General features: G+C 48.4%; 1 protein-coding gene and 1 long non-coding RNA gene across 6 annotated transcripts in view; one reads left to right on the top strand and one right to left on the bottom strand.

The window, feature by feature from the left end:
• Positions 1–27,944, top strand: part of Prok2 (prokineticin 2) — a 339,608-nt gene that overhangs the window by 44,613 nt on the left and 267,051 nt on the right. The gene's annotated exons all lie outside the window — the stretch shown is intronic.
• LOC126506072 (uncharacterized) lies at positions 4,655–12,344 on the bottom strand. The gene is made up of 3 exons (XR_007593094.1): positions 12,215–12,344; positions 7,156–7,331; positions 4,655–6,246 (listed from the first exon to the last, which is right to left on the bottom strand). It is a non-coding gene; the product is annotated as an uncharacterized lncRNA (long non-coding RNA).

Here is a 27,944-nt window from a genome sequence, read left to right as displayed (position 1 = left end):
TTTTTTTTTTTTCTTTTTTTTTTTTTTTTTTTTGTCAACTTGATGCAAACTAGAGTCACCTGGGCAAAGGAAACCTTGCTTGAGGAATTGTCTCAATCAGATGGGCCTGTAGGCATGTCCATGGGACATTTTCGACATTTTCTTCATTAACGGTGATGTGGGAGGGCCTAGCCCGCCGTGGGCAGTGCTTCCCTGGGCGCCTGTCTTAGTTCTGTTGTTTTGATAAAGACCCTGACCAAAAGCAACCTTGGGAGGAAAGGGTTTGTTTGGCTTACAGGTTCCAATTTGTCGTCAGAGGAAGCCAAGGCAGGAATCCAGAGGCAGGATGTGGAGCGGAGACCGTGAAGGAACACTGCTTTCCTGCCTTGCTCCACCTGCTTTCTCATATAACTCAGGCCCCCCTTGCCTAGGGGTGGCACTGCCCACAGTGGCCTATGCCTATCCACATCAATCATCAACTAAGAAAGTGCCCTGAAGGCTTGCCTATGGGTCTGTCTGATGGAGGTATTCTCTTAACTGAGGTTCTTGCTTCCCAGATGAGTCTAAGTTTTGTCATGTTGGAAAAAAAACCCAATCACTCACCAGGCCAGCTTCCCTCGGGGATGGACTACGGCTTGGAAGTCAGACAAACCTCTCCTCCCCTAAGTTGCTGTGGCTCGTGGTGTTTATCACATCAACTGAAACCAAACAAGAACACCAAGAAAACTTGTCACACACATAGCAGTATGCTAAGCAGCCTTGGCTTGCCCTGCAGGGGAGCCTCCTAGTTGTTGGGACGCCCACGTCCACCTGCAGCCCTTTCACAGCACCCCCAGGCAGCATGGACCCTGGCTGCAGCCACCCGCAAGCACCGGCATTAAGGCTTTGCCCACTTTGCTTAGCTGTAAGGCTAATTAAGGGGCCATGTGTTGAAGCTTTCTCAGGGCTCAGAGCTGTTCACCAGGCCTTTCATTCCGGAGGGTCCGGCCAGCAGAGGTCCTTGTGTTTTGTGGTGTCCAGGGCAAGACAAAGACAGCAAGTAACACGTTTTAACTCCAGGCCTCCGAAAGGCAGAATGGCCACTGTCCAGTGGGCTTGAAGTCAGTATTGCACCTTGAGAAATGAATTAATTGAATTCTTGCCTCCAGACAGAACACATTAAACTTATGGAAAGTGTCAGCACGTCCCCTGCTGACCCTCGCCCATCCATCTTAGTCCCTATTCTCAGAAGTCCCTGCTTTAATTACTCTGGCTGAAATTTATGCCCGCTGCTCCTTGCTTCCCACCAACACATGTCACCTGAAGACAACAGACCCCACAATGGCTTAGGCACTGTGTCCTGGCAGTGGGGAGATCATTCGGAAATTCTGATATTACCCAGTTGGTGGAATCTCTAAGAACACACACACACACCATTCGATAAAATGTGGGTGGTAAAGCCAGTTCTTCATTGGGCTGTTGGACGCCTAAGTGGAAACTCCTGAGGCTCAGAGTCACAGCAGCATCTCCCTCTCTCTGCGGCACCAACCTCTCATGCTCCTGAGGTCAGCTGCATCTTCTTGACATCAGCCATCACAACTGGACCTGTGAACTGCTGGTATTCTCTCCTAGAAGAATTACTGGACCCTTGCCTGAGGATCTTGCTACTCCTCTCAACCGTTTATATGTCGTTTGGCCCTATTGTGGTTTGGGGTCTTGGGGCATAGCTTGAGTATGTGGTTGGGGAGACCATGGGAAAGGCATTTATACACAGTCAGGGTTGGGATGTCATCCAGGAAGATGCAGAGAAGCCTTCCTATGTAGTTGCTTTAGGTTCACCCCCACTCCTCTCAGTCACCTTTGACCTTTACTCTCTAAGGACAGTCAGCAAAACACATTGGTTCCCCAGGGTGCACTGTGGTAGCATTGAACTTTGGTTTGCTCTTGGCACATAGAGAAGGAGGCAGATACATGTCTCCAGGGAAGAAATTTCAGCAACCCAATGGGGAGCTATTTAGATGATGCACTCCTCAGCTTTATAGAAATGCAAGGAATTGTCAAGTTTCTCCTCAATTTGGGGGTTAAATTCTTTTTTAAACTGCAACTATGAGGAGCTGGAGAGATGGCTCATCAGTTAAGGGCACTGGCTGCTCTTCCAGAGGACCCTAGTTCAATTCCCAGCACCCACTTGGCTGGGGGGAATCTCACACCTTCTGGCTTCCATGAGCACTGTACACATGCATACTGCAGACAAACATCACTATGCATAAAATAAAACAGATCTTTTAAAAACTAAGCTGTGAAGGAGACTCTGAGGAAACTAGATTGTGTTGTTTGTCTCTGTGTCTTCAGCATCTAAACCACGGACACAGGGTGGCAACTTAATGATTGAAGGGACAATGTCCAGTGATGGCCTGGGTCCATGTGATAGTAAGACTACTATCAGCAGTGAGTAGGACCCAAGCTCGTGCTCTAAGTAGCATGTGTGTGTGCACAAACACACACATGCAACCCATATGGTGACATTTTACTAGTGGTCCATGAGGACGATGGTTGTCTAGAAAGATTATAAAGCACAGAAAATTCTCAGTGTCCAAGTGATTTGTTGTGAAGTCATAGCATAAGGAGTTACATTTTGGTGATAAAGTTGGTGCTCAAAAACACTGCCAATCACATAAAAGTGCATTACAGGGCTGGGAAAGGGTCTCAGCTGGAAAGGCTGGCCACACAAGCCTAGGAACCCGAGTTAAAACCCCATAGGCCATGTGAAAAAGCTGTCATAGTGGTATATACTTGTATTCCCAGGTCTGGGGCTACCGAGACAGGCGCATCCCTGGGGCCCACTGGCTAGTCAGCTTAACCCAACCAGCAAGCTTCCAGCCAATGAGAGAGACTCCTTCTCAAAAATACAAGGCAGATGGCACCTGAGGAACAACACCTGAGGTTGACCTCTGGCCTCCATACAGCACCCCCCCCCCCACACACACACACACACACACACACACACACACACACACACACACACACACACACACAGAGAGAGAGAGAGAGAGAGAGAGAGAGAGAGAGAGAGAGAGAGAGGTGGGTGTGCATGTGCACACAACACAAATACACTCCTGCATGCATGCAAGCATACAGCAGTGCAGTTTGGAGCATCACATCATGACTAACCGTGGCAGTGAGTGGGTTACATTGCACCTTGTCTCTACCATACTTTCTTTCTTTTAGCATGCACTCCTTTTTTCTATAAGAAGGTTTTCTTTAAACCTCCATACCATATTACACCAGATGCTGCCTTAGGCATCTTTTATTAAAAGAATCTCTAGTGCCTCAGTTTCCCTGTGCCTGCTTTAAGCTCCTGTTGTTTGGGGCATCCTGATACAGGCAGCAACAGGCCATGCCTTGTGGGTGCCAGAGCCAAGGCAGGGCCACTACAGCAGCTGGGTGTGTGAACATGTCCTGGGATGCTTCTCAGTGAATTTATCCCCTCAACACTCTCCTCCAAGTCTCATTATCATCCTGGTGTTAAGCAGCACATTGCTGTATGTTGGTTAGTTCACCCTTGCCACGACCTGGAGTGTAGGTAGCTGCATTGTTCCATCTGACAGCAAGCAATCTGAGGTTCCAAGAGATTCATTTGCTCAGGTTCACGCCAGGTGTAAGTGCGACCTTGGAAACAAGACAGAACTCCGGGGGGCGGGGTTCTGTCTTGAGCTGAGCTCTGCCCCTTAGTTGGCCTGGTCCCTGCTCCCCAGGGCTTGGAGTGGGACAGGAGAAGCAGGGAGTGGTGGTGGTGGGTGGCTCCTTCCCTCCAAGAGCAGCCCGGCAGGATGTCATCTGCTCTCAATTACCGCCCTGCCTGCCTCCATGGCAGCCCTCCAGCCGGCACACGTGCTTAGGCTGTTGGCCAGGAACTAAATTTATTTGCAAGCCCAGAGTTCAAACAGGTACATAAATTACTGGTGCACAGCCTCATTCCTCAGTTGGCCTGACACAGCTGAGTACCCAGCATGGCATTACAGGCTGTGCACTCAGAGAATCTGGAGCTGGCTGCTCCTGATGGGCGCTTTTAGCGATCACTCCATCCTATGCAGCAGACTCGGTACCCAGGGCAACTGGAGGGTTTTGCCTCCATCTATAGCAGAGTTCTGAGCTCTGCCCCACTTCACCCCTGTACCCCACTGTTATACATGTCCCAGCCTTACCACTTACATACCTTAGACTCTTTAATGCTTTCCACTGTCTTAGAATAGAGTATGACTTCCCTCCAGTGACTTACAAAGTCCTTTCCATCCAGTGTCTGCCACCCCTCCCTGACTCCTTTTGCCTTCTTTCTTCTTCATCCTCCTTGGCTTCTTCCAGATGATACAGGTGAACTGAGCCAGACATGTTGGTGCACACCCATAGTCTCTACTACTGGAGATGCTGAGACAGAAGGGTTGCCAGAGCTCAAGAGTTCAAGGCCAGCCTGGGTAGACTACAGAGATCCTGTCTCAAAAATGAGGAAAGAGCGTGGGCTGGAAAGATCACTCAGTGAAGTGCTGAAAAGGCAAGGGCTATGGCGTGATTCAAGCCCATGTAAAAGTAATCAAAATGGAGGTGTGTCCTCATAATCCCACCACTGTGGCGGTGGAGACAGACAGGTCCATGGTACTTCACTGAGCAGCCAGCCTGGATTACTTTGTGAGTTCTAGGTCAATGAAAGAGCCTGTCAGGATGATGCCTGAGGAAAAATACCCAAGGTTATCTTCTGGCTTTCATATGTGTGTGCATGTGTATATACATATACATATATAGACAGAAACACACACACACAGACATACACACAAATAAGAGGAGGGAAATTGATAGTAGACAAGCAGGGCTTGAAGTGTAGAGGGGGTTTTTCTGCAACTCTTAGAGGTCAGTTCTCTGGGGGGGTGAAAAAATTTATGTCACCCAATATGATTCTGATAAGACCGGCTAACTCACTTGCCACGTGGTACAGCACTTTCTCTTCAGTTTCTCATAGAGTTGATTCCTGCTTTTCTGTCTCCTGGAGTCATGAAGTGTCACCATCTTTCTGGAGGTATTTTTTATTTTAAGGGAAGTCCCACAACAGAACCATGGGGGGCTGTTTATGCAGATTGCAGAAGATACCTCAAGTCCCCAACAGGTAGAGCTAAGCAAACCGCTGGACCAACAGTGTCTTGAGCATGGGCGTCATCAAGTCTTCTAGAGAACATGGCACTTGCTGAGCTGGATGGAAGGGAGCAGAGTCTGCTTGGGCATTTCAGGGAGTGAGAGCAGGAGAAAGGAAAGGAGGTGAGTTCTCCTCAGATCTGCAGATCTCCTCAGATCATACATACTCTCTGGGGTAAGCGTTTCCCTTCTGTCATTTCCTTCCATCATGAGAGAAGAGGATCTCAGTGTTACAGCTGATCCACAGACCCACAAAGGATGAGCAAGTTGCCAGAGTCACACAGCCAGGGCACAGGGACACTATCTTAGCAGCCAGTTTGCGTCCGTAGCATTGGCTTCCAGATGTAAGGTAACAAAACCATGCAGCCCAGAGAGTACGTATGGTTTTACCTGCTCTACAAAACACTTCTTCCTCAGACAACTACCCGGTGGTTCTTGTTATCCAAAACCAAGCCAAAGTTCAAAGTTTAACCAACTTCATGAGTTTACGAGATTTGAAAACTGGCAGACATAGTTGGTGGTTTTTTGGGGAAGGGGGCATAGAGCTTTCTTTATTCAGGGTTTTGAACCTGCTCTCTGGACATCTGGGGAGTGTCACATATCTAACTGAATAAATTACCTTATGCAATTAGCCTTTTTTTTTGCTTTTTATTATGAAAAATATTTGGGCTATTAAAATGTATCTGACAAGGAACATTTATGTTTTTTTTTAAGTACCCTTTTTTCCTTGTCCAATACATCGGAGGGAGTTAAGTGGTGTAAATATATGGAAAGAGGATCACTTGAGTGAGAGGGTGCAGCTACCAGTTCGCATGCACTTCAACAATCTGTCTCCTTTCAGAATGTGACAGTTGGCAGCCAGTCTCGGGCAGATGAGGGACTGGGATTGTTTTCTGACGCTCACAATCCGCTGTGGCCTTCCCAGGCTCTTATCTAAGCTTCCGGTCCCCCGTGTCTTTCACCAGTGGCTGTGCTGTGTTCACTGGCGTAGCTTGCCTGGAATGGACTCACTTGGGTGTGGACTCCAGAGGGAACCGGATTTGATGCCCTCTCCCTCCGCTGTGGGGTGACTCTTGGCAGCTCCCCCTCATGTAGAGAATCCATCAGCTGCCAGGAGAAGGCAATGGAGCATGTGAGACCCAGGAACTAACTCTATTTCCTAGCAACCAAGGCGAGCCCATTTCTCCTCTGTCAGCGGGAACCCGCAGATTTATGTGAGCTACAAAGCCCGTTATCACCGTAATAAACCATACATTTGCAGGCGGTATTTACAGCCAGCTAATCGTGTCTCTCCATCCTGGCAGCCCCCAAGCTGGCTGGATTCCCATTTGGAGCCCCCCAAAATACGATTAGGTGGTTACTGAGTTCTAATTTAGTTAACAGCAGTGCTCCACAAAGCTACTAACCGCCTAATTATGAAGGAAGATTACTGATACCATTAATTGAATGGTTGTAAAACTCCGGTGAAGTCAGATGGTCGTGAAGTCCATTTTCAATTTACTAGGCTATTAAAAGTATTTCCGGCCATAAAATAAACAGACACAAAGCATACTAAACAGGCTAATATGGAAACATAAAAAGAGAAGGGAGAAGCCTTGTCGCAGTAATTAGCGCTCATGATTAGCTGCTCCGCAGACCCAGCGGCAGAAATTAAAGATGAATTACGGCCGCACTCAGGGGAAGAAGGCTTGCAAGGATGGTGTTGCCTACAGGTGGGCTGGGTCCGTCTCATCACAACCGCCAAACCCACCCCCTCACCCCAGCCCCGACTTGGGCTGGGCCTCAGGCTTCCTTCTGGCCACGATTTCTGTTGTTTGTGACTTAAAGATGCGTGATTGACCTGTTTCCTCACCTGGAGCCTCAGTTTCCACACGGGAATGGATTAATAGGAACTTAGCAGATCTAAAGACTCCATAATGAGACCCTCCATGTCACTTCCCGCTTCCCCCATTCTTCTGGATTCTACTGTAGAATCCAGCTCTCGTTTTCCACATTCTAGAACCCGGTACCACTTACTTGGAATTTATCCTGTCTCTGCCCTGTTTATGGTGCTTCTAGTTCATGGCTGCTCAGTTGTTGAGGGGCTCATGGGTGTTTGTTTGTTTGAGAAGTTGTTTAAAGGGGTTCGAAGCATGGTGCGTTACAGGTCACCCAGGAGACAAGAGAATGTGGGAAATGGTAAGAGAATCTGCCTGTATGAAAATATGAGAGTAAAATTTGTAATTGAAAATGCCTTCACATTGAGATATCCAAAAACTATACTAGAGGGATGGGGGGAGGAAGGGAGGGAGGGAGAGAAAGAGAAAGGGAGGGAGGGAGGGAAGGAAGGAGGGAGGGAGGAGGGAGGGAGGGAGGGAGAGAGGAAGAGAAAGTGAGAGAGAGGGAGGGAGAGAGGAAGAGAGAGAGAGAGAAGGAGGGAGAGAGAGAAAGAGAGAGAGAAAGAGAGAGAGAATCATTCTACCTCCTTAGGTCTATGTAGATTTTTTTGTCTATGAAACTGCTTCATAGACAAACCGAGGGACTCCAGGAAAGAGATGAGTCGAATTAAGTTCTCATTCTCACAGGACAGTGAAGTCCAAAGAGAAGCTAAAGGCACAATGAGCGCCTTCCCTTTAGAAAGAGAACTAACTAAGTCTGTGAAGGAAAGCTGGGTGAGTTGTTGTCTAGAGTGGGATGTAGACTGAAGGCTTCTGTTAGAGGTGGGTGGGGTGAGACAGGGAGCTGTGGGAGGGAAGAGTTGCCTCAGGGATGGTTTGCTCAAGCTCCTCACAGCCCTGGAACTCCAGGGAGCCAGGCAATTTCCCAGGACCTCCTATGGGAGATGCTTCCCACATGTAGCTCGCTCATGTAGGATGGACAGGCTGCTGGGCCCTTTCTGTAGCTAAGTGCCCAGGCGATGTCAGCGTGAAGAAACCCAATGCCAATGTGAAGTGTTTTGCCTCAGCTCCTTCATGGCCATGAGGAAGATAAAGGGATACAGTGCCACCACCCCGTCCACAGAGGCAGAGTGAGAACCCGCCTCTCACTCAGCACCCCACAAACAGCCTGAGACACAGCCAGAAACAGAAACCCCATTCTGTTCCTGTTCTGGCAGGCTGAGCAAAGAATGCCTCTACGTGGGGAGAACTAGCTGCCTAATCCCTGGGCGGAGGAGATGACTGAGTCCGTAAAGAGTGAATCCCCAGGTTCCACATAAGAAAGTTGGGTATGGCGGTGCATGACTATAGCCCAAACACTGGAAAACTGGTGACAGGCAGAGCCCTGGGGTTCACTGGCCACCCAGTCCGGCCTATATGAGCTCCAGGCCAATGCAAGATGCTGTTTCAGAAAACAAGGTGGACAGGATCTGAGGGATGACACTTGAGATTGAGTGACTCCACACTCAAGCATACACTCAAATTCTCTCTCTCGCTCTCGCGCGTTCTCTCTCTCTCTCTCCCTTTCTCTCTCTCTCTCTCTCTCTCTCTCTCTCTCTCTGTCTCTCTGTCTCTCTGTCTCTCTCTCTCTGTCTCTCTCTCTCTCTCTCTCTCTCTCACACACACACACACACACACACACACTCACCCTTGACCTTCCCTGTTCTGTGAATGCTTGGACCTTTTCCGGCTCATCTTGATAATGACCTCTGACCTCTTTGGCTTCATCAAGATGAAATCAACGCTTCTGTACCCTCAGTAAGTGGCAGAGACACAGCTCTGACCTCAGAGGAAATAAGAGACAGTTTATTCTGAAGCCAGACATGAACGACCGTGACCCAGGAACACATGTTCAGGATCTCCCCAGTACCGTGTTCCACCATGATAGCCGTTTCAGGAAGGTTTCTCAGTAACAGAGCAAAGAAATTCATAAACCAAGTCTTTTAAAAAATGTGCTGGGGGGAGCATCAGGCAGGTGGGTTACAGGAAAGCAGGGCATCTTTGCTGTAGGCCTCAGATGCTGTCTGATGACTGTGCTTGGCCTTGGGCTTATTGGAAGACACAGTCTGTTTGTACATTCCAGGAAAAGAACTAAAGATAGCCCAAAATAATTTGGCTCCAGAATTGCAACATTTTAACTTTGCACAACCACAAAAACTGGGCTTTTATTTTTTTTTTTTTATTTTTTTCTTTGAGACAGAATCTCACTATGTGGCCCTGGATGACCTGGAACTCACCATGTAGACCGGGCTGGCCTTGAACTCAAAGAATTCACGTGTTTCTACCTCTAAGTGCTGTGACGAAAATTACGTACTGGCACATATGTCTGGCCCAAGATATTTTTAAAGACTTATTTAATTTTTAATTGTATGCCTGTGTGGATGCCTGTGTACATGAACTCAGACACTGTGAAGGCTGTCTCCCATGGGTGCTGAGAATCAAACCTGACTCCTCTACAGAAGCAGAGTGTACTCCTAACTTCTGAGCTATCTCTTCAACTCCACAACCACAGAAGTGCTGATCAGTCAGTGTGTAAACAAACACAGGGCCTGTTTTTCCATTTATTCATTCTGTACTTCAGTTCGTACCTACAGAGTCAGGACCCCTGGAGGGGGTACCAGTTATCTGGGGTGTAACACAGTCCCTAGGCAAAACTGAGTGTTGTGCCCATGCCGTTGAGAACCTGAGGTCCCTTGTTCAGAAGCTATGCGGAGTCTGTGCATGGCGACAGCCCAGCAGAGTCGAGCCCAGAGCAATGGTGGCAGAACCTCATGTGATGGCTTATCACACAGGCCTTGAAGCCCACTGTGCTTCCATGTGGCTCTATGAAGTTCAAGGACCCCTCTTCTACATCCTATTCCCTCCTGCAGGTGGGCCTCATCCATGATGAGGCTCAGGTTTTGTTAGCCACCGGCTGGTGCATGCTGCAGCGAGACTGTTCATTCCTCATATGATATGTTCCTAGGCTCAGGGCCTCCTGCGTGTCACCTTCTTCCAGCCCAGCAGGGCCCTGGGAAGCAAGTTCTGGGCCCTTCCTTTCCACTCTACAGATTAGCATTGGCTGACTATTCTGTGGATCAGAAGCTTTTCCATCCTCCCCTCCCCCAACTCACTTTTTCCTCATCCTACTGCATAAATGTCACCTGTAAAATCTTTTCTAGTCCCAACTTCCACAGATGAGGACTTTAGAACACAACTGCCCCCAAAGTTTTTCTAATAGACCCAGCAAGATAGAATTTACAATTACACATTTTCTACTTAGCATTTACCAGGGGTGAGGCAGCTAGAGGCTCAGCCATAGGACAGAGTCAGAATTTGAATCCGGGACATTACCTTCTCTTGCGCAGTATATTTGTCTGTGTGTGTGCATAGGTGCATGCCATGTGTATATATACATATGCACATGGAAGCCAGAGGTTGATGTCAAGTGTTCTCTTCTATTGTTTTCCTCTTTATTTTTTGAGAGAGGATCTCTTGATGAACCTGGAGCTTACCAATTGTTCTGGACTGGTCAACCCGTTCTAGGAAATAGGCCTGTCTGCTTCCTCAGCACTGTTATAGGTGTGAGACACCATGCTGGCTTTTACCTGTGGCCAGGGAGCTGAACTTGAGTGGCCCACATTTTACTCACTGAGCTACCTTCCCAGCGCCATGAATCCAGGACATTTTCGTCTCAGTTTCTTTCCATTATCTGGGTTCCTACAAGACCTACACATTCCCTGATCCTCAGGCTACCCTCCACTGCAGCTTACAGTTGGAGAAGTCAGTAAGAGAACAAGGAAGGAAACTCCAACCTTCAGGGAGCTCGAGCATGAGACCCGGGGAGTGGCACTGAGGATTGGGGACTCTGGGCTTGGCCTGGCTCCCTCTGTTGGCTGGGTATTCCTGAGAGAAAGCATCAGGCCTCTGACTCCTGGCACGGCAGGCAGGCACAGTAGTGATCCTCAGCTTTTCTGGCTGGTATGAGAGTTATAGGAACCTGGGGCACTTGTCTCCCATCACACAGGGAGTGCTAATACAAGTGGCCATTGGCATTGCTGTCCAGGGGCATTTGCCTCAGACCTGTGAGATTTTCGAGCTACTGTTGTCCTACCTCTCCCCTACTCCCTTACCCTTTCTCTACCATTCCCCACTGCTACCCCCTCATGGCAGAGCCCTGTGGGTTAGAAGATTCAGGAAACAGTCCTCCACAAAGCATTGGAAGACAGACTTGTGTTCACCACATTCTGGGGCACAGATGACTCAGGCGACACTAATCGGTTTGAACCAGGGGTCTGTGGGGCCCTCTATATCCTGTGTTCCTCTGACCACCACAGAATGCATTGGAAGCAGAAGCCTTGCTCCTGGAATCTTGGGATCTTGTTTTGACATTCTGAGAAAGAAGAGATCCCAGGGGTAAATTGCCCAGGGGTGTAAATCTGGCAGCCCCAGTATGGCCTGAAGATGCCCAGCAATAAGGAGTCTGTGTATGTGTGGAGTTTAGGGGAACCAGCTTCAAAGGAGTTCATCTCACTGATTGAAAACAGTCAGTGGACATGGTGGTCCATTCCTGTAAACCCAGGGAGGTGAAGACAGTAGGATCAGAAGTTCAAGATCATCTTTGGCTACACAGAAAGTTTAAGGCCAGCCTGGGCTACATGAGACATTGTCTCAAAAAAGCACCTCCCCTCACCCAAAAAAAGTTGGCTTGTTCATATATTTCCCACTACTTGGGAGGCTTTGACACAAGACTCTTAGGATGTTCTGTTTGAGGTATGCCTGGGCGGAGGGAGTTCAAGGCCAGTCTGTGTAACTTAGTGAACATCTGTCCCAAAGGGAGAAAAACTCGGGGTGGGAGGCTGGGGCTGTAGCTCAGTGGTTTGAGTCCTGTTGAGGGGCACGTGGACATAATCTTATGAGTTCCCATTCTGAATTCTGAATGAAATAAATTGTGCGGCAGTTTGACAGCTTCGGAATGTACTGCCCCGAGCTGGAGGAATTTGAAGGCCAGAAGAGGAAGCAGTAGTTCTAGCCTTTTCGTGATGTGGAAAAGTCTTCCTCCTCATGCCCAAAGTGAAAGGACATCCTCACCCACAAAGACAGGGACCCCCAAGATGCCTTGCTCAGTGTTATGACACGTTGTGTCTGAAACACAGATGAACACAGTTGTGTCTCTTTACCTTGTCAGACTTTCTTGAATAACAATAAATTTCTGAGCTGTGGGGTTTTCATCAGCAGCAGTTTTCCCCATGGGCCTTAACTGATGGTCCTGGCTGAAAGAAGCAGGCACGGGTTCTTTTATTTCAGTCTTGAGGCCTGAGTGGGAAGAAATGCAAAGGAGTCTGTCAAAATGAGATAACCAATCAGCTAGCTATCTGCACCCGGAGGTGCAGCGGTTGGATTAATAAGCACCAATGATAATAGGTATTTGAACAAGTTTAATAACAAAACCAGACTCACGAAACCAAGGTTCCAGCGGAGTAGCCGGTGGAGACAGGGAGGAAGGGAAGGGAAGCGCAGCCTCTCTGCGCCTAATTTATCAGTAAACATACGCCCGAGGGCAGCCCGCCCACAAGGGGAGGGCTTATCCCTACACGGAGGGGCCTTGGTGCTGATGCTGCCGCTGCCGTGTGCCGCCACCAGGCTACAGGTTGGAACAGGGCTGAGGTGCTGAGATCAGGAGCAGAGATGAAAAGGACAGGACTGGCTCCATATAGAAGAACAGACACATGGAGAGCAGGTCCAGATAGTGAACGGGGCAGAGGAGCAGATGGCAAGTTGAGCAGGCTCCGTCAAGGGCAGGGACAGATAGAGCTGAAGCCCCTAGACAGGCTGGAGTTCTCTGCCTATTGGTCCCTTGGGTGGAGGGTAGATGAGCCATTGCCATCTCAGTGCTAGCTGTCCACCTGTTTGTGGGCTCCAGGTGAAGGATTTCTCACCTTACCTTGGACTGGTGTGTCTGGTAGGGTCTTGGGCCTGGGTTTTATGATGACTCTCCTGTTCCCCTGCACTCCCAGAACGCCTGGTAAATTTACAAGGTGACTCCGTTTCTCCTCTGAGGAATAAATCATCACCAGGCTGTGTTGCATGGATGTTGTCCGACAGTCAGGGTTGCTCACATGCTCACCCAGGTGTAGCGTCAGCCTCCATCCTCAAAACAGAGTCAAAGGCTGCTTATGAAATGGAGTCTCTGGGGTCATGGCACAGTGAAAAAAACCGCGGTGTAGATCACACGGAGTAACTTAGGGCAAACACAGCCATTTCCCCACCATATTAGCTTATAACCTTCATTGATTTGTGTATTTCTTGTACTTTATCATGTTGGCCTTGAACTCTGGAACCTTCTACCTCAACTTCCTGTACATTGGGATTGCAGGTGTGCACTGCCATGTCTAGCCAGCTTATGCCCCTTTCCTCTGGCCTTCTGTTCTCCACCAAATCTAGTGTGACAACACTCTTTTTTAGATCTTTCTGGTCTTTATTTCCCCCCAGAGGTGCTTGTAGCACAGAACACACACGCACTTTCCTCCTGTTAGCCTGTCTTTGTTCATTTCTTGTCAGACTGAGGCAGAACCCTAAAGAGGAGGATGGAATAGTTTTCTTTCCTTCGAGCCCAGATTTCCCTTCCCTTCCTTTGACCACACAGACTCCCCAGGAAGCTGAGCCTAGGAAAGGCATTAGTGAGCTGGAGGTTGGTGGGGAAAGCCTCGGGCTCACCAGCAGGGACAGCAGGGAAGTCGCTTTGGGTGGAGGGAAGAGCTAGATTCCCATGCGTACCCCAGGAAGGCCTCTGTCTGCTTGGTGGGGAGTCATCAAGTTGTTGACCTGGGAGCTCACCGACATTTGCACCGGGAAAAGCTCCTTTATGATTGTCATCGAGGGGGTCAATAGGCCAGCATTTCCCCCTTTCAAATAAGAACATAAAAATTAAATCAGAAATGGCCTCTGAATCCGGCAATGCTCAAGTGTGGATCTGGCACTGACTACACCAGTGACCCTAAGCAAAGCTCTTTAGCCCTGTAGGCACCACCTCTTTCTCCTTCCACAGGTGATGTGTAGATGGACTTTTCTTTGGGCAGACACTTCACAAAAACAACATGGAGACTTATTATTAATTATAAAAGCTCAGCCTGTCCCACTAGCTCTTATAACCTAAATTAACTCATTTATATTAATTTACATTTTGTCTCAGGACTTTTTACCTCTTCTCTTTGCATTTTGCACCTTCTGTTTTCCTCTCTGTGTCCTCTGCCATCTGCCAGAGACCTCAATTCATGTCCTTTCTTCTTTTTTTTTCCTCCCCAAAAGTCCTGCCAAACTTCCTGCCAAGCTATTGGCCATTCAGTTCTTCATTAAACCAGTCAGAAGGCACCTTGGCAAAGACACATCCTTACAGAGTACAGAAATATTGTTCCACAACAGTGAGGAGTATCTGGGGATTTTTTTTAATATGTTTTAATATGTTAATAGTTCTAAAATGTGTGTATGTCTGTCTGTCCATCCGTCCTCTGATGTTGGTCTTTACTTTTCTCTTTGTTTTTGAGGCAGGTCTCTCTTGTGTGTAGATGCATTGCCTACTCCAGGCTAGCTGGCCCATGAGCGTCCTGGGGACTCCCTGGATTTCCCACCTCACCATAGGAGCACTGGGATTACAGCCACACTCCATGGTCTCAGGCTTTCGCTTGAGTTCTGGAGATCTAGCTCAGGTGGTCAGGTTGCCATGGTGCATGTTTGAACCCAGGGAGTCAAGTCCCCAGCTGTGAGGTGTAGCATACATAAAGGAGGCTGATGGGGTCATGGGAATAACAACCAGGAGTGTTCTGAACCCATCACAATGCCTTGGAGGAAGTGTCCCCCATCCAGCCCTAGACCAGAACGCTGGGAAACGGGAGCTTTGTAAGACCTGTGTGTGCTTTATGTGCCGTTTGTGAGCAAGGCTGAGCTGTGGCCCTGGTTGAAAGAAGAGCAAGCCTTAGCACCCAGTGAGGGCACCTTGACGTGTGTGCCCAAGATGCCTGATTTCCCCAGGTGTTCCTCCTTTCACCAGCCCATCCTGGTATAGAGAATGTTGGCCCACATCCTGTGGCCGGTACCATCACCATGGGCAACAGCGGCTTCTCACTGCACACACCTGCTCCTCTCTCTGTACCTTGTTCGTGTGCTCAGCCTCTGCCCTGCCATCCCAGAAGGGTGAGAATTGGTGGGTACACACCCATGCTGCTTTGCTGGGTGGAGGTTGGTTCTGAGGCTTGTCCTCTCAGTTGCCTGCCGAGACATCTTCCTTACTGACCCTCTTCCTGGCTTCCTGTTCTTTCGGTTTACCTCCTATCAGGGTTTTCTGAAACCAGTTCCCAAATTTAGGGCATGCATGCAAATAATTTTTTCTCCCTGCTCCACTTCCAGGGAAGTGACTTGGTTCTAGTTTGGTGTCTGTCAGTGAGAACCAATAAGATCCTGGGAACATCACTCTGCTAATCTTTCTTAACATCCTTGGCTGGGATCTTGAGATGACAGTTATCAAAAGGGAGACTTACAAGAATATTCCACGTAATTGAAAATAGCACTCTGCACGCAGGAGTTTGCTGTTGTTGTTGTTTATATATAGTCTTTCACCATGTAGCCCAGCCTGGCCCAGAACTTATGCTCCTCCTGCATCTGCATCCCAAATACTAGCATTACAGGTCTACGAGTACTACTGATAGCTCTGGAAGTTTCCTCTGGTTTGGTTCAAATCCATCGCGAACACGAAGAGCTCTCAAACTTCTGACTAACACTCACCGAATCTCCCTGGTTATTTCAGGGAATCTAATTGATTCATTCACTTAACAGATCTTTGGCAAATATTGACTTAACACCTGTTATGTCGAAGCCACACTGCTACAGTAGAAAGAAAGAATAGGATGAGGTCATTGTCTCCAAGGAGATAAGACGCATCTGCACGACCGACGCTGTTCCTCCATACCACAGGGAAATGGCAGTGAGCATGTCAGTGGCCATTAGAAGGGAGCCTAAGAGAGATCAGAGGAGGGTGAGGATCAGGGGACCAGAGTGAAGGAAGAGAGCTTCGGTGGACTACGTGGAAAGCCGAAGAGACAGGGGGAGACAGTGCTCTCCACACAGGGGAGGAAGTTATAGAATGTGCTGGGCCTGGGCTGTCAAGATGGCTCAGTGGTTAAGAGTGCGTGCTGCTCTTTCAGAGGACTGGCATCCTAACTTGGGAGCATTCCTAGGATCTATGCCAAGTGGGTTACAACCAGCCATACCTCCAGTTCTGTGGGCATCTGATGATTCTTGTCAGCCGGCCACCTGCTTCTGTGTACAGACATATAATTAAAAATTTAAACTAACTATAAAAATACAAAAAGAGTGGGAGTCCTATATCCTGCTACAGACAGTCCAGACATGTCTTAGGAAGAGAGCCGACAGACTGCCTTCCTGAGCTCTGACTAATGGCGGCAGACCAGAAAGTGGTCCTTCCTCATACTTGTTGAACACTCAGAGATCAAAGTGAGAACTCTCAGACCTCAGCTTCAAGGTCAGCACAGCAAACGCCTCCATTTTACAGATGAAAAAACAGAGGCCACTGAGAGGATGTCTCTTTGCTCAGACAGATGCCCAGTAGGGACCACTTTCCACATTCCCTCTTGAGAAAGACACCTTAAGGAATGTGTCCTTTTGGTGCTGACCTTATCTGGAGGACAGGCTGTGAGCTGGAGCCCTGGAGTAACACACAGGAGGCCACTAAAGGTTGCATGGCTCTGGGAAATTGTAGGTTACCATGGCAACAGGCTCACAGGCTGACCCATTCCTAAGGCACCCCAGCTTTGCCCCTGAGTAGAGCTGGGATGACTCAAGAGCTGCAGAGAACAGGAGGTCATTCAGTGTGCAAGCTGAGCTTGGGTTTTCTCTAACTCCCAGACTGCCACAAAGAGGTGCTGCTGTTACTGGTCTAATGTGAATCAAAGGGCTGGATGATCCTGTTCATTTTCCTCCTTTTGTGAGCATGGGGAGGATACAGCGGCTGCCTAATTGGATGGAGAAGAGGCCAATTTATTATTCTCTTATCCTCGCTGAGCAGAGCAGGAGGAGACCTCTGAGAACACCTCGGGGAGTCTCTGGGCTTCTCCAGAAGTTGCTGATGGGACTAGAGCTGCCAGCTCACATGTATAATTTGGCCTTACTTTTTTTTTTTTTTTTAAAACAATGCTTTAAAACAGATGCTGATGTTTTAAAAGCAGGGACAGGGGGTTACACAGTCAATTTTGCATTCTTAGCTTGGGTCTGAAAATGGGGAACTCAAGGCCTCCCTCCTCTCTGGTCCGTAATGGGGGGACTGATGGAGGCACCCGTAGTGTAGGTACCGGTTCCCTGGACATGTTAGCACTTGGTGGGCTCTGGGTACTTTTGGGTTTTGGAGTCCTGTGGTGTCCTTTTCTTTGGATACCAACATGTGGTCTGCGGTGTCACCTTGTCAAAGCCCTGATCCAGACAGCAGCGCACTGGCCAAGGCGTCCGGCAGGGATACTGGGTGAGGGGTCTAATGGTAGATTAAGTCGCCCATTAGGGAGCCATTAGAACGCAGCGGGATACAACGCCAGTAACGAGAGAGGCTGAAGCCACAGACAGGCTCCTGGGGTGCGCCATCCAATTTAATTCTTTTTTCCTTTAAAAGCTAGGCAGATGAGAGTGGGGACCATAAGTCACCCTATGTGCGGTGGCTTATCGGAAAGGATATATAGAGAGAAATTAGAGAAGGCACAGGAAGGAGGGCGGCGAGGAACAAGGCTGCGGTGTTGCAGCGTGATTGAAGGCAGGCCCAAGGTGTCGACGGAACTGAGGGCGGGATGTGCTGCGGGGCTGTTGGTCCGACAAAGACGTTCCATGGCTCAGAGCCTCCCGACTGGCCTGCTGCTCAGGCAGGGAGTAGAAAGGGTGGGCACACAATCAAAGAGTCCCCTCTGGAACCTACACTTCATACTTCTGTTGTATTTGCTACCTGGAAGCTGAAGTTCAGATCCAGCTCAGCTGGGCTTCGATCCTGTGACTCGGGATGTGCCGCATCCTCTTCCATATCATGCTTTTCTTAGCTGTTGAGTGGGGCACAAAGACTGGGGACAGAAATCCCAGAAGGCTCCCACTAACTGATACTTCCATTTATGTGATGTCCAAAACATTAAGGGACGGTCCCTGAATAAGGGCAGATTTGACTCCCTATCAGCTTTGGTGGCCCTTTGGGTCTATGTATTGATCGGCTGGGACATTTCCTGGCCAGAGAGCCCTGAGAGTCCCAAGTACATTAAGTGGGAAAGGCACAGGTGGGCAGGGTTGTAATTAGAATATCTCAGTAAACAAGCAGGATAGCCTGGGATACTCAGGACACTGTCCATGGCTCCACAGCACTGATAATGGGGTGGGATTGTTGAATGGGTGTGAGTGTCCCACCCTTACCCCAAGATCTGTTCTGGGCCTTCTGCTCTCTTGGTGACCACTCAGTCAACCTGCCTGTATCTTGAGGTTCCCTCTACACCAGCTTCAAATAGAGGCAGAGGGCTGTCTTTTTCTTGAGGGTACCATGATAAACATGGGGATCTCTGTACAGACATCCTTGTCCTGCTAGTTTATTCAGCTGGTCCTGTCTCAACAACAGACAGCAGATGGGTCATGTTGTGGACATGTCCACGTGGCCGTTAGAGGACACGGGGTATACAACCAGCTCCACTCCTAGCCTGGACTTTGTTTCCCACTGCCCGCATCTCTGTCCTCAGCTATCTTGAGGACCCGTCTTGCTCTTCAGGCTCCATTGAGAAGGAGAAAGGAAGAAGTCAAGGCAAGTTCAAGGGAGTGTGGTGCAACTGGAAGCTTTTGAGAATCCTTCTGAGTAGGGCCAGTGGCCCTGGGCTGCTGCGTGTGTAGATGCTGTTCATGGAGACAGTGCCTAAGGGGAGGCGCTCTCCACCAACTGAGCTCCTGTGCAGAGGAAAGTGTCGAGTTTCTGGGCTGAGCACAAAGGGAGTGCACTAAAGGGGGACCCTGTCAGCAGAATCTGAGATGTTTCACCTGAGTTCAGGGTACACAGGTTGGACACCTCAAAAGTTCTCATGTTTAGGAGGTATGCTGGCAAGAGGGGGGAGTACAGGAAGTCAGCAGGATGTAGCAAGGATACTTCTTTCAGCCCAGTTTCCTTGTTCAGCACCCAGCTGCCCAGGAGCCCGGGCTTCACATTGTCCTCTCTCTTGGTCTAAAAAACGGTGTTGTGGTTGTGCCCGGGTTGATGCTGTGGCCCTGTCATCTCTCCTGCTAAGGGCTACAAGGTCCCTTATCTCCATCCCTTCAGCTTTTGAACCTTTCCAGCTTCCTCATCCCTGCAACTTCTCCACCCAGCTTCTCCACCCCTGCAGCTTCTCCACCCCTCCAGCTTCACCAGTAGATTCTCCATCTCTGCAGCTCCTCCACCCCTCCAGATTTCCCACCCCAGCAGATTCTCCATCTCTGCAGCTTCTCCACCCCTCCAGCTTCCCCACCTCTGCAGTTTCCCTACCCAACCTCCCCATCTCTGCAATGCCTACCCCCCTTCCCCAGCATCCTCTGCAGCTTCTGTTCCATCCCTCTCTTCTTTGGGCTTTCATTCTCTGCTGTCTTTGCGCTCAGATCTGTTCCTTGCAGGCAATTCTATATCATCCCCTTTCAAAGCCTTGCCTTTCGGTTCAGAGGAAGAACAAACCCATTTTTGTAAAGCCGCTCGCTGTTTGCCCTTCAAACCCCGACTCTGTGCAGCAGGAGCCAGGCCTTTCAGGAGGATTGTGTTCTGGAAAATAGGCCTCAGGGATCTGTTTCAGGAATTCTGTTTACCTGGGCTCTGTTCTCTCTGCACAGCCCAGTCCACCCTCTGGTGAGAGGAGCTACTGGCTGGAGGAAGGGCAGTGGCTTGAAGGAGATGCCCAACAGAGAGCAGCACTTTGGGGAGATTTTTCTCCTGTCCTGGTGATTTCCAGCAGGTGACAGGTATGGACAGTGGGGACAGATCTTTGTGGGAATCCTGCTAGTTTCTTGACACTAATTCCTACCTTGTGGAAATCCACATCAGAGTCCAGTCGTTCATTCAGAAGCTACTGACTGAGTGCCTGCCGAATGCCAAGCATCGGGGTGCCAAGAGCAGAAAGAGGGGGTGCCTGCCCATGGTTACATGGTTTGCATCTGTGCTTAGGAACTGAGACCCTGCTAACTCAGAATGTGGTACAAGTTGGCCTTTGTGCTTTTGCATTGTCTCCACCAGCAATGCTTTTCCCTAAGTCACGTGATGGATTAGACAGAGTTCTTTAGAACAGAACCGAGAGAATAGACCCATATTACAAGGGAATTTGTTAGAACGGCTTCATGACGGAAGATTGGGGGAGTCCCGTGATGTCTGTCTCATACTGGAAAGACTGTGAACCCAGTAGCTGCTCAGTCCAGGGGGCTAGAAGCCTCAGCAGTCTCAGTCTGGCCCTGAAGGCCTAGAGGATTCCTGGAGAGCAGCTGGTCTGCAGTCCACACTGGGAGGCTGAAGAAGCCGGGTGTCGATAGCCGTGAAGGCTAATAGCAAAAACTTCAGCAATGGAGTAGATGCACTGGGCAGCCCCAGCGAAGGCAGGCAGGCAAAAGCAGCACTGTGCGTCACTCTTCGCATGGGAATTGTCAAATGGTGTTGCCCATTCTGGGGAGGGCATTCTCTGTTAATCCTTAGTGACCCACCCAGAGCATTTCTCCTAGTGGGTTCCAGATCAGACCCAGTAGTAACCGAAGATAACCGTCACACAGGTGTCCTCATGTCTTTTCACATGTGTGTCCTGGTGGCTTCAAGACCAGCCTCTCTGTTCTTGAGGCCCCCTCTTTTTGTGTCTCCAGTATGTTCCCTGTCTGTGGTCAGTCAGATTCAGAATGCCAATTTCATGAGAATAATGGCTCCCTCTTCTCTATCCAACCCTCTTTCCTCTCTCTCTCTCTCTCTCTCTCTCTCTCTCTCTCTCTCTCTGTCATTTTGTCATATCTCCTCTTTCTCCATCTCTCTTGCATCTTCCTTCCCTCCTTTCCAGTCTCTATTTTAGAGCTTGCTAATGATGGAATTCAGGGCCTTGAGTATGCTAGGTGCCACTCTATCCCTAGTACAAATTTTTCCTTTAAAACCTTTTCTCTCTCTGTCTGCCGGTCTCTCTCTCTCTCTCTCTCTCTCTCTCTCTCTCTGTCTCTCTCTCTCTCTCTCTCTGTCTGCCAGCCTCTCTCTGTCTGCCGGTCTCTCTCTCTCTCTCTCTCTCTCTCTCTCTCTCTCTCTCTCTCTGTGTGTGTGTGTGATCTGCAGTATTCCCAGAACAGAGGCTAGCCCATAGCATATAGTAGGTGCTCAAACAATGTTTACTGGGCACATAAACTTTGACTTGTACTGAGTATGAGCATAGGTAGAGCGGGATTAGGGATGAATGGTTTAGCAGCAGGAGAGACAGCTGGACAGATTCGGGAGGATTAGGAGGCAGGACCACAAAGAGAACAAATAATTTTATTACAGAAACCATGATCATGCAGCAAAATTCTGGGGTGAACAAGAATGCGGTACCCTTAAGGATCTAGGAGTTGAGTAGGACTTACACATGGAAGATGGGGTAGAGATGGGGTGGGAAGCAAAAGGATGGGAACCAGTCCAGTTTCCCAGCTCTTGGAGGGAAAGTGCCACATTTAACCTACAGGTAAAGATGTCAAGCTTACACAAACAGCCTGGGCCCTGGTACTTTAACTTCTGTGTACTTGACTGCTTTCTCCCTCAGTCCCAGTAGGAGCAGGAAGAGGGGTCAGTGTGTAGTAGGTAGGTATAGCCTGGGGGGGGGGGTTATGCTCAGAGCTCTGCCCTCCTGCCAAGAATGGCTCTGAAGTCACACCTGATCCTTTTAGAGATGTGTGGAGAATTCATTCAGTTAGCTGGGCAGAGTCAATCTCAACTGTCTGCTGGTGTGACCAGGGACCAGTAAGATCTCTTCAGAGATCAGTTTATAAAGCTGTTGCTTTGTTCTCATGAATGACAAGTTATTTTTGTAAAGCTTTAACTACATGGTGTGTAGTATGTGGTTAATTCTACCTGATGGAATCATGTTGGGGGGGGGGCTATTGAAAGAATCTCAGGGTCCCAGATGTCCCCTGAACATTAGTCTCCAGGTGGGACCCAACATCAGTGTGTATTCAGTTCCTGGTGAAAACCAATGTGGAGTCAAGTCTGAGAGTCGCCAGCCCCTCCTACCATGTGGACCAGGGGTCAATGACATCAGTATTCTTGGGGTGGCAGTTGGAAACTGGATCTCCATCTCTACTCTAGAACCCCTGAGTCAGTGAATTTGAGTGTTGGCATGGAGAGGCCTGTTTTTAGTCTAGCTGGAAAAGCCATGCTGGGGGCTGCTTCTATCTGGTTCTGGTTGGTTCTATTGGTAAGGTGGCCACTATGAAATCATGAAGACCTAAGTTCGGATCCCCAGCTCTTATATGACAGTAGAGTGATGTGTGTCTGTAACCCCAGGACTGGGGATATGAAGACAGGAGATGGGCTCCTCGGGTTCACTGGCCAGACAGTCTAGCTGTATCTGTGAGCTTTGAGTTAAGGGAGAGACCCTGATTTAAAAAATAAGGGAGAGAGTGATGGAAAAAGATACTCAACATTGACCTCTGGCTGCCACATAAATATAAAAACACATGTATACACATACACGCAATATGTAGATTCACACATACATACAAGTACACCCACCCACCCACCCACATATATACACATGCTAACCCAAATACACATACACACATGTATACACATGTATAAACATATGTACACACATGAATATGTATACATCCACAAATACACACATCCACACAACTAACATATACACATGTATACATATATGTGTGTCCATATACACATGTATACATACATATGTGCGTGTATACACACACACATACATACAATGTAAAGCACCATTCTAAAAGCATACTCTCCGGGACTCTGGCTGCTTTACACAAGGTGTTTATTTAACTAAATGAATAATCTGGCTCTTTGGTGGTACCAGCTACATTTCAAATGTTCCATGGCAATACGTAGCTAGTAAATACATTGTTAGACAGGGCAAAGAGAATATTTACATTGCCAGAGATTGCACTGGATAGCACTGTTCTAGAACATTCTTCATGTTTAAATACTTAGAGACACACACACAGACAGATGGTACCGTCCCTTGGATGTGGTAAAAATAAAATATGTTCAACACTAAGGGTGTGTCTAGATTATTGGTAGTTTTGTTCATCTTTAACAAAGTCGAGAACACAAGAGGGAGTTGGAGTTCAGTGCTAGGATGCTTGCCTGGTGTGCAGAAAAAGAAATGGCAGCAAGTTTGACCTGAGGCTGTAGCTTGGTGGAGGTCTAACATTCGTGGGAACCTTGATTCAATCCAGGACACTTAAAGAGAAGCAGAGAAGGGGTGGTGTGATGGTCCAGGTTTTAATCCCAGTGCTGGGGAGGCAGAGATAGAGGCAGAAGGATCTCTGAGTTTCAGGCCAGCTAAGGCCTGAGGTCTTGAGATCCTGAGATCCTGTCTCAACAACCAAAAAGAAGAAGAAGGGGGAATGAGGTAAAGTAGAAGAAGGATGGAGGAGTTAGAGGAGGAAGGAGAGAGTGAGAAAAGGGAAGAGGAGGAAGAAGAGGTGTGTATGTGTGTGTATGTGTGTTGTGTGTGTGTGTATGGCAGGGGTGGGGGAAAACAAGGCACACCCTGAAAAAGTGCATTTTGTGGGTAAGGACACATGAATAAAAACGGAAGGGAGAAATTTGGGAAGCAAGATCCATTTCAGGAGTCAAGTGACATGCAAGATGGCTCCTGTTGGTCCACTTTTCCTTGGCATAGTCTCTGAAACCATCCTCTGCTGCTAGCTGGGCACACTGCTCTCTAACCACAATGCAGAAAAGTAGTAGCGGCCAGATGCGGCTGGTGCGCGAGCCCAGTGCAGATCTAAGACACATGCCCTTAGTCAAATAACAGGCAAGCAAGGGAGAAGTCACAGTGTGAATTAGTGTCCGCAACTTGAGGGCATGGTGGCAGCAGGGATTGGTCTGGGAACCAAACCTTCTGTTTCCCAGCGGAAGGGAGATGACGCTTTCTTGCACAACACTGGCTAAATTGGGTAGTAAGCCAATGCCACTGCAGCCCAGAGTAACACATTGTTAATTCAGCCACCTGGGAAGCCAGCAGAAGGTGAGGTACAGGCTGGTAATTCCTTTACCACGCAGTCTTTGATGTGCTTCTCCCAAGGTCAGGGTGAGCTAAAAGAGCGGAAGGCAACGGGGCGTTGTTAATCCCACTGGATGAGAATGAGACCCCTGCTACAGTTTTTGAGTCTAATCTGAAGCAAGCCTTATTGAATACTGACCAGGATAATGGGCACTAGCTAGGTCCATACCTGGGATTCCCAGAGAATGGTCATGTGAATTACGTTAGTCAAGTGCTTAGGAAGGGAAAACTCACAAGGGTACATCACATTCTGGACAAGCACACAATCTGATGTTCTTTTTATCTACGCACTTCCTGCCTCCCTGTGATCAAGCACATCCTATACAGTTGGGGCAACCAACCTTGTTTACAGAAGTGAAAACACTGGGCTTGGTTATCTGACAGGACCAACAGGCCCCGGCATTCCAGGAAGCTATTCGTCCGTTCTCTCTCTCTCTCTCTCTCTCTCTCTCTCTCTCTCTCTCTCTCTCTCTCTCTCTCTCTCTCTCTCTCTGGTTTTTTGGGACAGGGCTTCTCTGTGTAATAGTCCTAGCTCTCCTGGGACTAGCTTTTGTAGACCAGGTTGGCCTTGAACTCACAGAGATCCACCTGCCTATGCCTCCCAGGAGTGCTGGGATTAAAGGAGCACGTCACCACCACCCGGCTGTTCATAGCTCTCTTAAGCACAGTAACTTAAACTTAAAACACAGCTTTAGCCCTCAAGCAGATCTACCCCTGGAACACGTCCTCTCACATAGCTATCCGTGTGTCTGGCTGCTCTTCAGATGACTGCAAACATCTGCTAAGCGATATGGCTTGGATGAAAGCCACGAATTCTCAGCTCATCATCTGGTTATTAAAGCTGAGCACCTTAGGGATTTGGGGTTCTCCCATGACAACCTGGGGAGGAGTCACAGCCAACCTCACCTTTAAAAAGAGCACAGCCTGGCATCAGTCAGTGGTTTCCACGGTCGCATAGCTACCACTGCCCTAGCCGAGCATTCCGAGTTTAAAAACAAACCCCAAATTTGACACATATCAAAATACAAAAATGTTTTCAGAGCTGACATGACTCCACACGTGGAAAATCCCACCTCAGTTTCATGTGAGACACAATAATCAAAATGCAGGTGTGCTAAAAACACGTCATGAAGTTCCTCTGGGGTTGTGTGCAAAGGTGTGGATGAAACATGAGTGGAATTCATTTGTAGACTTTGGTGCCATCCCTAAGATAATTCACTGTGGAAATGCAAATATTTTAGAATCTGAAGTTAATCTGGAATCTGCAATAAATACTATTGATACTGAGTACCTTGGCTCAGAGACTCTAAGTCTGCAGAGCACAACAGAGGTCCAATCATTTGATGGTCATTCATAGCTACCTGATAAGAACCCGACCCTGGGCATGCCTCTGCGTGGACTTTGTTTTTGTGGAGTTTAGAATCTGAACAGAATGACAGGGTTGGGGTGTGTGGTTGAAGTAAACTAGCAATCTAAATGGCCTCAGATTATGACCAATGCCAAAAAAACAAACCAAAATCAAAACACATAACAACAACAACAACAAAAACCCAAGGGACTTCAGAGGAGGCAGGAGGGAAGATGAGGGAGGAATTTGTCCAGAGACTCTCCTTTGCAGAGGGGTCTCTGAAAAGAGGATGTTGATGCTCAGTGTGGTGGTTTGAATGAGAAGGGCCCCCCATAGCCTCACTTACTTCAATACTTAGTCATTAGTAATAGCACCATTTGAATGGATTAGAAGAATTAAGAGGTGTGGCCTTTGGAGGGAATGTGTCTGGGGGTGTATGTAGGCTTTGAGGTTTCAAAAGCCTATGCCAATCCCAGGGTCTCTCTCTCTCTCTCTCTCTCTCTCTCTCTCTCTCTCTCTCTCTCTCTCTCTCTCTCTCTCTCTCTCTCTCTCTCTCTCTCTCCCTCTCTCCCTCTCTCCCTCTCTCCCTCTGCCTGTGGATCAGGATGTAGCTCCAGTGCCTGCCTGCATGCTACCATGCTCCCCTCCATTATGACAATGGACTAAACCTCTAAAACTGTATCAGAGCAAATGCCTGCCCGGGAAAGAGGCAGGAGAGGCTACAGTGAGGGTGGATGTCCCTTCTCTTCCCTTCAAAGGTGACTTCTGAAGCTAAGCAGGGTGGCCCATGCCTATTATTTCAACAGTGATAAAGCTGAGGCAAGAAGACTCCTCTGAGTTCAAGGCCAGCTATGGCTTTTAAGTGAGTTCCAGGTCAGTCTGAACTACATTGTTAAGACCCTGCCTCAACAAAAACACAAACCACTACCACTAAAACCCAAATTAAATGAAACAAGCAAATGAAAACCTCAAAAATTGAATCGTAACGTGTGGCTTGTATTTCTTTTCACTGGCCATTGCTCAGACACTGGCTTGCATGGACTCCACTGTTTACCTGGCTTCCTCTACAGTGTGGTGACTCAAACCTGGGCTGGCTGCCAAGAGTTCTGTCAGCTAAAAGTGAGCTGTGCACCGAGCTTCGAGCTACAGTGAAGCAGTAAACAGTGGAGAGTTGGCTTTTCTCTCCTCAATTCCATTGTCGAGTAGAACATCCTGCATTTGGGGACCCTCACTTGCTGAAGGTGTGTGTGTGTGTGTGTGTGTGTGTGATGAGGTTGGCCTTGCCATGTAGGAGCATGGGAGGAGGAGCTGAGAAGTACTTATCATTATTTCTGGAGCCTATGACAAGACAGGCAAGATGCTAAGCATATTATATCCAGCAGTTCATTTAATCTCCATGACAACACACTAAGAAACCTGTGTACAACGCACACTTTCATGGTCAGCAGTGGCTCCAGAACTCCTGCCCCTCAGCTCTGTGACGGTGACTAGTGGGACCTTCAAAATGATTGGACTGACTGCAAATACAGCCTACCTTCTCCCTTTGGCCCTGTGCTCAACTACATGTGACCCTCTCTCATGGAGGTCTCACTAAAAGCACACAGTTGACTTACCTATCACATCTTGGGATGCTCTCTGGACAACTTCTTTAGGCAAACATGAGAGTCTGACTGTTGAGGAATATTCCTTTACAATGTGTGAAGACGTGCCATTGTGATTCGTTTAATAACGAGCTAAATGACCAGTAGACAGGCAGGAAGAGGTTAGGCAGGACTTCTGGGGACAGAAAGCACTCGAAGAGGAAAAGTGGGGTCTCAAGCTAGACACAGAGGAAGCCGGACATGTAGGAGGAGAGGTAAAAGCCATGAGTCACGTGGCAGCACATAGATGAATAGAAATGGGTTCGTTTAAGCTATAAGAGCCGGTTAGAAGCTAGCTTAAGCTAAGGCCGAGCTTTCATAATTAATAAGAAGTCCTCTGTGTCATTGTTTGCAAGACAGAGAAAGACTCATTACATTTGATAGCTTAACAGAAATTAGAATCACCATGGAACGGAATTCTGGTGTGTCTAGGTGTCTAGGAGGGCATTTCCACCCAAAGACGCACCCTGTGCTGGTTAGTGTTTTTGTTGACTTGGCACAAGCTAGGGTCTTCTGGGAAGAGGCAACCGCAACTGAGAAAATACCTCCATCAGATTGTCCTAGACAGGTCTGTGAGGCATTTTCTCAGATGATGATTCATGAGGGAGGGCCTAGCCACAGTGGATGCTGTTAC

The sequence above is a fragment of the Alexandromys fortis genome, unplaced genomic scaffold (genome assembly GCF_014885135.2).
Source record: "Alexandromys fortis isolate MF-2015 unplaced genomic scaffold, M_Fortis_MF-2015_v1.1 scaffold_48, whole genome shotgun sequence".
NCBI lineage: Eukaryota > Metazoa > Chordata > Mammalia > Rodentia > Cricetidae > Alexandromys > Alexandromys fortis.
Note: the sequence above shows the minus strand (reverse complement) of the source record. Positions and strands in the feature narration are given on the sequence as shown.